Here is a 14,730-nt window from a genome sequence, read left to right on the forward strand (position 1 = left end):
CATTTTTTGGCCTTAATTTGCATTTCCTAATGATTAGTTATGGTGAGCATGTTTTCCCAAAACCTATATATACTCGTCGGTGGAGGGATTTTCTTATCTTTTACACACTTTCATTGGATTATTTATTTTTTCGTTACTGACGTTCAAGAGCCATTTATGTATCTTGGATACAAATCTTTTATCAGGTATATGATTTGCAAATATTTTCTTTCAGTCTCTGACTTGTTTACACATTTCCTCAGCAGTGTCCTTGAAGAGCAAAAATTCCTAATTTCAATGAGTCAGCATTCATCAGTTGTTTTTGTTTTCTGGATCATGATTTTGTTGTTCCAGGTAAGAAATCTTTGCTTAGCCATCGTCACAGAGGTTTCTCCTATATTCATGCTAGAATTTTAATAACTGTACGTGGTAATAACATTTAAATTTAGGTTTTCCATTTAGACCTCTGACCCATTTTGCATGACTTTTTCTGTACGGTGTGAGGTGTGAACTGAAATTCTTTTTCTCTTAATGTAAAGATATCTAATTTTTCTCACTTATTTTAAATATGTTTATCTTGCTATACCATAATGCATTTTTAACAGATGCTTTACTTCTGTTTTTGGATTCTGTTGTTTTATTGACAGAGTGTTGGCTTTGGTTCAGGTAGGCAGGTTGTTTATCTGCAGATAGACTTGACCTTTTTGAACCTGTTTTTAACCTCTGGTAGGACGGGTCTCCAGTAGCATTTGCTGTAAGTCTAGATGAGCTCTTCTCCCATGGCGGCTTTTTATGATGTACTATATGCTTGGAAGCCGCTTTTTACTGCCTCCCTAACTTGTACAAATTCCCATAGTATCTTACAGCTCCTTTGATTTCTTTTCCTGGTAGTTGTTTCTTGCACATCCTCGCGGAGCTCTGTCCTCAGCATGTGTATTTTAGTGTCTGGCTAAACATTCAAAGATACATCCTGTGAAGGTTCTGGAATTGTTTTTCCGGCACAGTTCCCTTTTGTGTGGTACTCTGCCCTACAAGTGGCAGTCCCTCCGGGAGCCTGCCTCTCGTTTCCGCCTACTGAACTCAGTGAGACCACTCCATTACGAACGGACTTCCCTTCCTTGTACTTTAGTCTGGAAAGCGCTGCCTGGCAAATTGCGGGAACTTTCATGGAACTGAATTTCGTCTCCCTTCTTTCCGGGTTTGCAGTTCCGTGCTACATGCTGTGAAACCTCTGAACACATTCACTTCATGTACTTGGTCCACTGTTATTGTTGGTTTCTGTTCAGCTGATGGTAACTTCATCATGGCTAACAGACGTCCATAAGTTTTAAAACAACCAAATTGTTTAGTGTCTGACTCGAACTACTTTCCCTGACCCAGCTTGCACTTCTAGTTAGTCTTACTCCTTTTTCACCCCCTTAGGACAGTCTCCTTTCAGTCCTAAAATAGCACTTTTCGTGATTTGACTATTTCCTCCATTTCTCTTTCATCAGGATGCATTCTTCAGCCATGCTGCCAAGAGCTACCCTGAATCAATATTTTGTTTGCTCGAGCCATTTTACAGGCTCACATACGTGACACCCTTTTCAGGCTAGGTCTAAACAATAACAGATGAGCACTGTTATGTTAGATAGAATTGTTAGATTTTGTCTTTTAAAGATCTTTGTCTTTGAAGCCCTGCCTTTCTAGATAAAGCCTTGTCATGATAACAGATAGTAAGCAGTCCAGTTTGGGGATAATCTTAAATACTAATAATTAAGTCCGCTTATAGGGCTTGCGGGGAGGGATAAGAGAGAGGGGACAGGTGGGCTGGCGTTAGTCACAGGATGCTCTTGGCAGGGGTTGGTAGGAGTATGTAAGCCACGAAGTCGCTGGAACATTTAATGGTTTTGTCTTTAAAATGTATGGATCTGCATGGAGTTAACGTTAGATTGATTTGTCTGTGATCTTATCTTAGACCCTATGGATTTCATTTGACCGGTATTAAAAGAGTTTGTGCTTAGCCTGTAATGTCCACAATGATGTGGTCTGGCACAGTGTACGTGTTGTGAGAATCAGGGTACACTTCGCAGGTTCACTTCTCCATTTCCCGTAGCCCAGATGCCGGAGGGGCGGTTGCATTTCATCTACATGCAAGAGTTACTAGCTGTATTCTGGATATTGTGTAATGGAATTTAATTCCAAAGCTTAGAGAGAAATGAAGTATAACCAAATTGAGAATCTTAGGAAAATGTCTTTATGATTAATAATATTAATTTTCTGAAAGCAATTCAGAATTATATTCCCAGTACCAGACGTTTATTGAATGGATGAATGAATGCAATTTTAAAAAGGTTATGAGACAAGAGACGGGAATTGGTAATGTGCGTAATCTTTTATCCTTGTGGACATAATTAAGTGAAACATAATGTAGACACCTGCAGCCTACAATGTAAGGAGCTATATAAAATTAAGATACCTTAGATAGCTTCTCATGAAGGAGGTTCGAATCATTGGAAATGATTTGCCTCTTGGTTACAGATCTGATTGGAATAGGGGAGACAGCCAGAGATCAGGAGTTGCATGGACAGTGGTCATTAGCCTGGTAGTCCTATAACTAGTTGTGAGACCTTTGGGAAGTAATGTTTCCCTAGTCTTCATTCCTTCATCTGAAAAATGGGTGGATTCCTATGAATGGGAAGAGAATTAAGTGATTGAGTACATACGCTGACACCTTCCAGCTGCTCAGAAAATATTACTCAGCTTTGCTTCTCTTTTCATCATGGCAGTCAATGTGTAAATATATTAATACTTGCTTGCTAATAATGAAGATTTATTTGTTACTCTGTTTAAATGCAGATTCTCCCTACGAAAAGTGAAACTTCGGAGGAAAAAGAGGAAAGAGAGGGCAAGAGAGAGGGAGCAGAGAGGGAAGGCATAGAGGGCCATACAAGGAGGTTAAGTTCCAGCCCAGATGAGTTACATCTCGTGCACCAAGTTTTGAGCACCTGTGGAAATAAAAACTCTTAGAAAAATTGGTTAGATTGTCTTTTTTTATGTGTGGTATCATTCATTCAGTTTATTCAACCAGCATTTGCCATTAATTTGCCAAATGCCAGACACTCTGCAAAATGCCAAAGATAAAGGAAGGGATTGGAAAAAAAGAGTTTCTGCCTTTATCAACCTTAGATCCCAGCAGGAGAGATGCATACGGGTGCCTGAAGATTCACGTTACGAAGGAGAAGAGTAATTGCTTTGGGGACAAGTAACAAGGACCCCTAAGCTGGAAGAGGACATCTTCGGAATCTTTCATGTGGAAGGGATATTTGAGCAGAGGACTAAGCATTGTAGAGTTTTCTGGGTCGCAGGATGGACTGAGAAGCGAGGGGGGATAGCATTCTAGGCAGATGAGTATCTCCACAAAGACCCCGAGAAAGGAGAAGGTGTGGTTTGCACGGGACTGGAGCAGAGCTAGCGTGAATGGACGTCGTAGTTCACCAAGGACAGGGCAGACGAGGAGACCTTAGGTGACGCTGAAGGACGCCCAAGACTAAGTAACGGAGGGTCTTGTCTGCTATGTTAAATATTTTGGATTTTAAGAGCAACAGGAAGCCACTGAAAGGTTTGAGTCAGGTCAGTGCGAATGATTTGTGCTGTCAGTCAATCCGTTTCTGTGCAGCGGATTGCATATGTCTGAAGATAAAAGAGAGTGTTTATGCAAAAAGGGCCAGGCAAGGACAAAGATTTGTGTCAGGGCAGTGACAGTGAGGATGAATGGACCAGGATCAGTGAGGAAGGGAGTGAAACATTAGCATCAATAGGATTTTGCCCAGCAGGAGAATTTGGCTTCAAAAGCCCTCCCAAACCTCCTCCTCCTACCTCCTTACTTGGAGAAGTTCTCTGCATTCTTCTAATTTAAGTTCAAGCGCTACCTGCCTTTTCACGACCTCTCTCTCACAGGCCGAGTTATTGGATTATTATTACGGCACCTGGCAAATTGAAGGATTTTTAAGGCAGTGGATTTCAACCCTGGGTACACATTGAATTCATCGGGGGAACTTTTAAACTCTTGTAATTCCTGCCCCCCACCCCAGACCAACTCTTTGTGAGTGGGGACGGAGCAAGACTATTGCCTGAGAGCTCTCCAGGTGGTTGTAATGTGTATTGAGGGATGGGAACCAGCACTTAAAGGCAGGTACCGCATTGGCATTTGGGGTTGTTTTTGCATCAGGCTACACCCCCACTATGGCTGAATCAGGACTGGTTCCTGGGGCTTAACACAGCAGTGGTACATCTGAATTTATTGCTATGTATTTAAATAAATCCAAGTATGCCACTTGAATTCTTTTTAGTCACTTGAGGCTTCTCTGCCCATGAAAATGACTGGGAATAATTCAGGGGAGATTCAGGAAGTATTTGCCCTAGAAACACCTCACTGAGGTAGAAATAGACATTTAAAAGGTATAAAAAGTGTGTAACGATTGCCAGAATATGAACATTGTTGCCCGAGGCGATACGCCCTGGTGTGGATTTTTATTCTGAGCTGAAAGACAAACATTTTTTAAAAGTGTGTATTTCAATAAATGTACATTCCTGTAAAATACCAAGCTGATGGGCTCCTTTGACCCTAATACCCAATCTGTTCCCAGGCACAGAGGCAATCTCTAGACTTATGGGCATAGGAAAGGTACAGACGAATTTCTCCTACCCGTCCCTGCTTCTTCTAGCTTGGGGAGGAAAGCATAGCCTGGTTTCTCTGAAAGCCTTATCGTATTACCGGTTTTGGAATGACTCTACAGCTTGTCTATTACCGCAATTCACGGGAATGGATTTCACTGTCTCATAATACAGCACCTGTTCGGTTTTTAAAGAAGCCATTTGATCCCATCATAAAGTGACTGCCCGATTTAACAGGAAGCCAAATGGTTTATGGGAAGGGCCCCTGAGAAGGAGCGGAGGGACCCTTTCCATCCCAACTATAAGACTCTGGCCCCACAGGGAAGTGTCTGAACGCTGTGCAGATCGGTACAGAATTGAATTAGTGCTGGCCTTCTGCCCTCTCATGCTCACACAAGATGTGCTCTTAGAGAACGATGCTTCTATCAAGGAGGGGACAAAGGACCAAATCAGAGACCAGACTTAGCTCTACCGGCCTTCCTGTCAGGGAAGGCAGAACTCGGGAAGGAAATCTTAATGTGAGGACAGAGTTTTGATGGAGACACAGGTAGACTGAAATCAGTGGAAGATGAAGCCTGTGGCCAAACAGTCTGGGAGAACTCAGAGGTCTGGTGGAAATGAAGGTAGAGAGGGGTGGGGGGAAATGACAGAGCTGGGGCCAAATCCAAAGCAGGGGATTGAGACACAGTACAGGCAAGAGGTTGAGAGTAAGTGCAGCGGCCAAGCTCGAGGGACCTGCCTGATGTAAGATCCTAGCACAGGGTGCGCCTGTACCTACTCAAGTCAAAGCAATAGCCTTTGCCATGATTTTTTTTTAAAGTTTATGGATTTTCTAGGTCTCAAATCTGGTCTTTCTAACCGTGTTAATACCCTGTTCCATTCTCAGAAGCTTAGATCCATATTTCTGGTCTACCTCTGAGGGACTTCATGGCATGAGATCTGTTCACTAGTATTTTTTTTTTTTAATTTTTTAATGTTAATTTACCTTTGAGAGAGAGAGAACACAAGCAGGGGAGTGGGAGAGAGAGAGGGAGACACAGAATCCGTAGCAGGATCCAGGCTCTGAGCTGTCAGCACAGAGCCTGATGTAGGGCTCAAACCCTCGAACCATGAGATCGTGACCTGAGCCAAAGTTGGACGCTCAACCAACTGAGCCACCCAGGCACTTCTGTTCACTAGTCTCATTCTTGGTTTCTATACCCACTTCCTATCATGATGTGACAAATTACTACAAACTTGGTGGCTTAAAACCATATATGCTTATTTTAAAAAAAACATGTTATGGATGGGAAGACTTCACTTTTGTTTTTTTTAAGTATGCTCTGTGCCCAATGTGGGGCTTGAGCTCAAGACCCTAAGATCAAGAGTCTCATGCTCTACTGACTGAGCCACCCAGGTGTCCCCCACCTCCACCAACACGCCCTTAGGATCTCACAGTGTCTGGGGGGCAGAAGGCTGGGCATGGCTCAGCTGGGTACCCCACTCAGGGGCTCCCAGGCTGCAGGTAAGCTACCCGCGGGGGCTGCATTCTCGTCTGCATCCGTCTTGGGGAAGAATGCACTTCAGGCCCTTTCGGGTTGTTGGCACAGCTAAGCCCCTTGCGGTGGTAGGACCGAGCTCCTCAGCTCCTATAGGCCACTCATAGTTCCTCCGTCACAGGGTCTTTTACGTCCAGAGCACGTTTGTTTGATATTTCAGGCCAGCTGGGGCGGGGAGGGGATGTGCAGTTTCCGGTCTTTCTGCTCTCTTCTAAGGGCTCACCTGAGTCTGTCCCAACTGCCCGAAGTAATCACCGCAAATTAAAGTCAACGGACTGGAAACTTTGATAATACTTGGGAAATCCCTTCACAGAAGTACTAGGCTAACTAGCAGGCATCACTAGTAACCAGTAACTAGGTATTCTGGGTGCATGATAAATCACCCCCACACGTAATGAGTCAAACAGCCATCCTTTTATTATCTCTCATAATTAATGTGAACCAGGAATGTGAGAACGTCTTGGCTAGGTGGTTCTGGTTTGGGGTGTCCCATCAGTCTGCATTCAGGATGTGGCAGTTTTTGATTGTGGTCCCCAGTGAGCTTTTTTCTCAGTGTATTTGCCTCTCTTTCTCTCTCCCTTTCTCCTTCTCCCCACCCCATCCCCGCAGCCTGAGGGATTCAATATACAGCGTCTTTACCCAGGTTTGGGGGGGCTCCTCATGGATTCACAGTATCAGGGAAGCTTACTGTTTACAAGGGGGCTCAGGGCCCCAACACGAGGCCTTTACTGAGTGAAATGGAATCCATGTCACCTTTTCAAACCAAGCCTAAGATGTCACCTAGTGTCACCACATTCTACTTGAGTCCCAAACTTGCCATAATTCAAGGAGAGAGGCGTTCTATTCTCTACTCCAGAGACATGACAAGGTGATAAAAAACCATGGGGCATGGGAGATGACATCAGGACCATCTTCGTCCAGTACAATATGCTCCAGGCGGGGAAAGCCAGACCTGACAGTGGAATGTAAAATGTGTATGAAGATTGCATGCATATTCACCTATTTAAGTCAAATAGTAACATCAGGATTGAGGCCACTTTTTAAGGAACTGGATATTTTTATGAGCATAGTGTTTATGGTTCTTTGCATATTTAAATAGGCAGCTAGTTCAGTATAATGAGATATTCACACTTTTATGTGTCCTAGACCAAAAACAATGTCAAATATTCACAGAAAAAAAGGATCAATTAGTAAATTCTGTTAAAGGCTGTTGCTTTGGAATGTTCAGATGAAGACATCTAGAAGGCATTTTTTTTGTTGTTTTTAAAGAGTCTAAATTTCAGGAGAAATACCAGGATCAGAGACTGGGGTTAGGGAGCACTTACAGAGTGTCACTGAACTGGCACCAGACCAGCACTCGCGTTTAGACTTTCATCCATACGGGAAGATTTGAATCAGATTCTCTGCATGAATGGGATGTGGTTTGTGGTCATTATTGTCTGTTAGGAGGATTCTGTCTGCTGCGTTCAGTTGGCTTTGCTTCTTTCCACCTTCTTGCCTTCTTTCCAGAATCTCTCACGATGATTCTGTGAGAGGCTATGTTGGTGTCTGAGAAGCCAAACCCAGACTCAAGCCCGATCTTTCCATTGGTCTATCACCTTTTGAGGCCAGGGATGTGCCTATCATTGCTGCCTCTATAAACGGTGGGTTTTGGTAAAAAAAAAAAAAAAAGTAGGTATATCTTTGATCCTGGCCCTGTTGGATGTCACCTTTGTGACCTTGACCTAGTTATTTAATCTTTAGGAGCCTGTGTTCTCATCTGTAAACTTGGGAAAATAATGCCTGCAGAAATTATACGAGATTGTGAATATAAAACGTAGAACTGTACTTGGTACACAGAAGCTGATCAATAAATAAAACCACACTGTTCTGGCTCAGTCTGGTGAGTAGGATGACTAGTGGGGAAAAGCACTGAGTGTCTGATCTGAACATTTTGGGCCATTGTAAATGTGTGTTGGCTCAAATGTGAGTTAATTCTTGAATTGTGAAGCTTCACCTGTAGCAGTGTTCTCTATAGTTAAGAGTCTGTTTCTTGGTTTGCCTCTCTTTCTCTCTCTCTTTTTTTATCTTCGTTTGTTTGCTTTGTTTCTTAAATTCCACATACGAGTGAAATCATATGGTATTTGTCTTTCTGGGACTGACTTATTCTGCTTAACGTAATACACTCTAGCTCCATCCATGCCATTGCAAATGGCAAGATTTCATTCTTTTTACGGCTGAGTAGTATTCCAGTGTGTATATATATTCCACATCTTTATCCACTCATCAAGCGATGGATGCTTGGGCTGTTTCTATAATTTGGCTATTGCAGATAATGCTGCTATAAGCATAAGGGGTGCATGTATCCCTTTGTATTAGTGTTTTTGTATTCTTTGGGTAAACACCTAGTAGTCCAATTGCTGGATCATAGGGTAGTTCCAGCTTTCACTTTTTTTTTTTTTAAAGTTCATTTATTTGAGAGAGAGAGAGAGCCCTGGAGAGGGGCAGAGAGAGAATGAGAGAGAATTCCAAACGGGCTCCATGCTGACAGCAGGGGTTGATCCCACAAACCATGAGATCATGACCTGAGCTGAAACCGAGAGTTGGAGGCTTAACTGACGTAGCCACCCAGGCACCCCTCCATTTTTTTTTTTTAAATTTTTTTTTTTCAACGTTTATTTATTTTTGGGACAGAGAGAGACAGAGCATGAACAGGGGAGGGCCAGAGAGAGAGGGAGACACAGAATCCGAAACAGGCTCCAGGCTCTGAGCCATCAGCCCAGAGCCTGACGTGGGGCTCGAACTCACGGACCGCGAGATCGTGACCTGGCTGAAGTCGGACGCTTAACCGACTGCGCCACCCAGGCGCCCTCCATTTTTAACTTTTTGAGGAACCTTCATACTATTTTCCCAAGTTGCTGTACTAGTTTGCATTCTCACCAACAGTGCCAGAGGGTTCCCCTTTCTCTACATCCTCATCAACCCTGTGTTTCTCGTGTTGTTGATTTTAACCATTCTGACCATTTCAAAGTGACATGTCATAGTTTTGATTTGCATTTCCGTGATGATAAGTGATGTGGAGCACCTTTTCAAGTATCTATTGGCCATGTGAATGTCTTCCTTGGAAAAAAATGTCTATTCATGTTTTCTTTCATTTTTAAATTGGATTATTTGTTTTTTAGGTATTGAGTTTTCTAAGTTCTTTATATTCTGGATAGTAACATTTTATCAGATGTCTTTTGCAAATGTATTCTCCCACTCTGTAATTTCCCTTTTGGTTTTGTTGATTGTTTCCTTCACTGCACAGAAATTTTTTATTTTGATGTATTCCCAACAGTGTATTTTTGCTTTTGTTTCCCTTGCCTCTGGAGACATATGTAGAAAGAAATTGCTATTGCCAATGTCAAAGAAGTTACTGCCTGTGTTCTCCTCTAGGATTTTTATGGTTTCAGCTCTAACATTTAGGTCTTTAGCTCATTTTGAATTTTTTGTGTGTGTGGTGTAAGAGAGTGGTCCAGTTTCATTCTTTTGCATGTTGCTGTTCAGTTTTCCCAGCATCATTAGTTGAAGAGACCATCTTTTTCCCATTGCATATTTTTTCCTGCTTTGTTGAAGATTAATTGACCATAATAGTTGTGGATCCATTTCTGGATTCTCTTCTGCTCTGTTGATTTATCTGAACTCAGTTGAGAATGTTATTCAGTCTTCTAGATCCTTGATGATTTTCTGCTTAGGATTACTCTGACTGATTGAGAATTGGGCATTGACATCCCCAGTTATTATTGTACATTTTGGTATTTCTCCTTTCAATTATGTCAATTTCTGTTTGTGTATTACGGTTCTTTGTTGTTAGGTGCATACCTGTTTAAAATTGCTATGTATTACTGATGAATTGACACTTTTGCTATTAAGACATGTTCTTTCACTCCATTAACTGCTTGTCTTAAAGTCTGTCTTTTTTGTGTAAAATTATAGCCACTCACTTATGGTTATCATTTGCATAGTGTATATTTTCATCTTTTTTAACCCTTAACTTTTTGTGTCATTGAATCTAAATTGTGTTTTGTGCCTATTACATACAGTTAGGCTTATAAAAAAATCTAGTTTGAGAATGTCTGCCTCTTGATTGGATTGCTTGGTGCATTTATATTTATTGTAGTTTTTACTATGGTTGGATACACACATACACACACACACACATACTATCTTATTTGTTTTCCATGTGCCTTGTGTAGTTTTCTCTTTGTTTCCCCTTAGTGTCTTGTTTGTGCCAAACAGATAAATTTTAGTATTCCATTTCATTAATTTTTACTATATTTTTTGAGTCATTTTGTGGTTGGTTGTTCTAGGGGTTACAGTATGCATATTAATTTAGCACAATCTACTGTAGGTTAATACTAACTTAATTTGGTAAAATGTGTAAATTTCATTCTAAATTATTTCCATTTCATCTTCCTCCTTTGCACTATTATTATTAGATATATCACATCTACATATGTTGTAATTCCAGTGATACAGTGTTCTTTTATACATTCAACAACATTAAGTCAGTATTTGTCCTTTTTTACAGTCTCTATTTTACAGCAATGATAATTATGTGTTTTCTTGAAATCAGATTTTAATTTTGAATGCTTAAACTGTTATTGGTGTGTCATTTCCTCATATTGGTTAAGCATGTTTGATAAATGTCAACCTTTACACCCATTTTTAAAAATTTTTAACATTTATTTATTTTTTGAGAAACAGGGAGAGATCGAGCATGAGCAAGGGAGGGGTAAAGACAAGGAAAGACAGAATCTGAAGCAGGTTATAGGCTCTGAGCTGTCAGCACAAAGCCAGAGGCAGGGTTCAAACTCCCAAACCATGAGATTTTGACCTGAGCCCAAGTCGGATGCTTAACCGACTGAGCCACCAAGATGCCCTGTTTTTTATACCCATTTTTAATCTTTAGCTTATATTTTCCACTTCCATAGGATTTTAATATTGCAAAGACTATAGAAACTTTGGGGGGTAGAATGAACTAATCCAGATAAGGTGATTTCATTTACCTTTGAAATAATTCATATATTATTATATTTTTGAAAATTCTCAATCTTAGTATCTTACAGAAATTTAAAACATTTTATTTGAATGGCCCAAATAAATGGCCCTACTTAATGTAGAAATTTTATGGCTGTGTAACTGGACCTGAAAAAGTGAATTCTTTTCCTCTTTGAGTAAGTCATATCAGTTCTTCAGACCCTCTTCACATGTCATATATTTCATAAGTGTTTCCTGGTTCAGACTACGTCTACCAACTTCTCCCTTTTTTGAACTTCTAGGAACCTACTGTTTTATTCACCTGGTTATTATTGTGCTGCTCAATGAATTTTTCCTTTTACGTTTATGTTTCTAAGCTTAATCATTGTCCCAATCTTTAGCACTATCATTATTATGAACATGTATTCAAACTTTTACAAGTGTTTTACATGCATTACATTGCTGAATATTTTTTAAGTTTATTTATTTATTTTGAGAGCGCGATCACAAGCAGGGGAGGGGCAGAGAGAGGGAGAGAGAGAATCCCAAGCAGGCTTTGCACCATCAGCACAGAGCCTGATGTGGGACTCCATCTCATGAACCACGAGGTCGTGACCTGAGCCAAAGTTGGCTCCTTAACCCACTGAGCCACCCAGGTGCCACTACACCACTGAATATTTAAAGCACCTTTTTAATGTGGATATTAAGTGATATTCGAAATATTTAACAACTTGTAAATCATGAGCGCTGGCCACGCTGAATGGATGTTGGCCATAAACAATTTTTACAATCATATTGATGGGCATTGGTGTAATATCACCCGGAGAGGCATTATTATTATTATCATTTTAATTTTGTAGATCTGTTGCTTGAAAACAATCTACACTGCTTAGTCTGTGCCTGACAGAAGGCTCTGAAAGTATAATGAGATAAATGAGAAAAACATGTTCCTTATTCCCATGGAATCTATATGCTAGTTGGAAGGACATAAATAACAAATAGTACTCTCTTTTTATTCTTATTTCCAGAATTTACCATAATGACTTCTGAATAATAGACAATCAAAGATATATGCTTGCTAGTAGTAATTACAATGATGGCCCTGTTAGGAGTTAGGTTCTGAAGCAGCCAGTTTTCATATTAATAAGTGTTTTAAAACTGTGCATCTGACCCCAATATATTCTGTACATCTATAAAAATAAATAGGAGAGAACAGCAAATAGGACTTGATGGTGATCTTGTTTTCTATTTTAGTGGCTAATCTCTGATAAATTAGCAAAAATAGAAATTGCATTAGAAAGAGCATGAAACCCTGTTTTACCAAATGGATTCTACTTACCAACCCCATTATTAGATAGAACTGCATGCTGAGAAATAGTATTATTTCTTCAGCCTCCATTCATATTTGTAAAGATAATGAAGCTGTGTCAAATATTTATGTAAACCCATTAGAAAGCTCATTTTTAAAATATTGTCATAAATAATCATTAACTATTATTAGTAGGCATCGTCATTCTGATCCAAACCGAAGTGCTTTAAGTATTAATTAGGTGTTCAGTACCTAGTTAAACTAAATTAAAAATCCATTTCAAATTAAACATAGAGGTACTAAAAATATTGCAGAAGCAAAAATACTCTTGTGGGAATAGAACAGTGAGCAGAGTTCCAGGGCAGGGCCTTCAGTGTGGCAGACTCTGCTAGGCGTTTCTGGCCACAGATCTCCTGTCATATGTCTCTCCCCCTGTTCAGGACACTGTTTCGTACACATCCAGTATCTTAGCCCCTATTTATGAGCATTGATGTATCATCACGGAACGTTGTTATACTTCCGGAAGATTGTCTGCTCTTCTTTCTATTTGGAGAAGAAAGCCTCTATTTTAGTCCCAAGGTGGAGAGGTCATGAGATGCGGAGTCAAAAGACATTGACTCAGGTCCCTGCTTTGCCATTTCTTAGCTCTTGGACAAGACATTCTTTGAAGCTTCCGGTTCTTTAACTGCTCAGGGGGGAGAGCAGTCGCATCCACTTACTGACATCCCAGAGGTACTATAGTGATTGAGTAAAATGCAAGGTAGCTGCATGAAATGTAAAACTAGAGACATGTATAACATTATTTAAACAGTGGTGTTTATTCTGTTATTAAATACAGTGACTACATGTTATTCAGTCACCTCTCATCTCATTTACTTTTCACGTCCCCCGGAGGTAGACGTCACCAATCTTGTTCCAGAGACAATGGAAACTGAAGGTCAGAGAGGTTAAGAGACCTCCCAAGTGTAGCAGCAGAGCCAGGACTTAGAACCAGGTTTGGTTTTGTAATCCAGAAATCAGTTCCACAGCTCTTCTGTATGTTCACTGAGCCATGTATAGTCAAGGTAAGGGGCAGGAAGCCTGGCAGGTGGCAGGAAGGAGAGGTTGTGTCTATGAGACTGGAAGTAGGCGAAGCATATGCCTTGCTTTAAGGAAACTGAATTTAGGAAACATCCTAAAATATAGAAAAATGAAAATTAAAGATAGATACTGTGTTTGCACTCAGATGACTTTCTAAGGTGACATGACCAGGGACAGTTAAGAAGCTATTTCTTGTGTATAAAACAATGTGCATCTGCAAACATGGCTTCCAAATCCTATTTATCTGTACATAGCACACCTCTGTAATGCTTTGTCAGGTGAATTACTTCCACTGTTGGACACGAGTTAATCTCTACCCCCTCCTGAGTGGGAAAGATATTTTTCTTATAGTAGATCATAGGTATTGTTTTCCCAGATCTGGGTATGGAGTGGAGGACAGTATGTAAATGTGGTTGTATTAGTTTTCTATTATGGCTATAACAAACTACCACAGATTTATTGGCTTAAAACAATACAACTTTATTCCCATAGTTTTGGAACTTAGAAGTCCAAAATTACCCAATAAGGGGTTAATATCCAAAATATATAAAGAACCTCTACAACTCAACACTCTAAAAACAAACTATCCAATTAAACTATGGACAAAAACCTAAATAGGTACTTTTTCCAAAGAAGACATCCAGATGACCAACAGACACATGAAAAGATGCTCAACATCATACATCATCAGGCAAATACCAACCAAACCACAATTAGCTATCACCTCACACCTGTCAGAATGGCTAAAACTAAAAAAAAAAAGAATAAGTGTTGGTGAGGGTGTGGAAAAATAGGAACCCTCTTGACTGTCAGTGGGACTAAAAGTTGCTGCAGGCACTATGGAAACAGCATGGATGTTCCTCAACAAATTGAAAATAGAAATACCATACTGTCCAACATTTCTTCTCCTGGGTATTTACCCAGGGAAAACGAAAGCACTAGCTTCAGAAGATATATGCACCCCATGTTTATTGCAGCGTTATTCACAACAGCCAAGACATAGAAGCAACCTAAGTGTCTGTCAACAGATAAATGGATAAGGAAAATGTGGTTTATGTATGCAATGGAATATTACACAGCCATAAAAAGGATGAGATCGTGCCATTTGTGACAACATGGGTGGATCTAGAGGGTATTATACCAAGTGAAATAAGTTGGTCAGAGAAAGGC

Source organism: Lynx rufus, unplaced genomic scaffold (assembly GCF_022079265.1).
Source record: "Lynx rufus isolate CCGP_SWC_20201006 ecotype Redwood Valley unplaced genomic scaffold, mLynRuf1.p SCAF_9, whole genome shotgun sequence".
NCBI classification, from domain to species: Eukaryota; Metazoa; Chordata; class Mammalia; order Carnivora; family Felidae; genus Lynx; species Lynx rufus.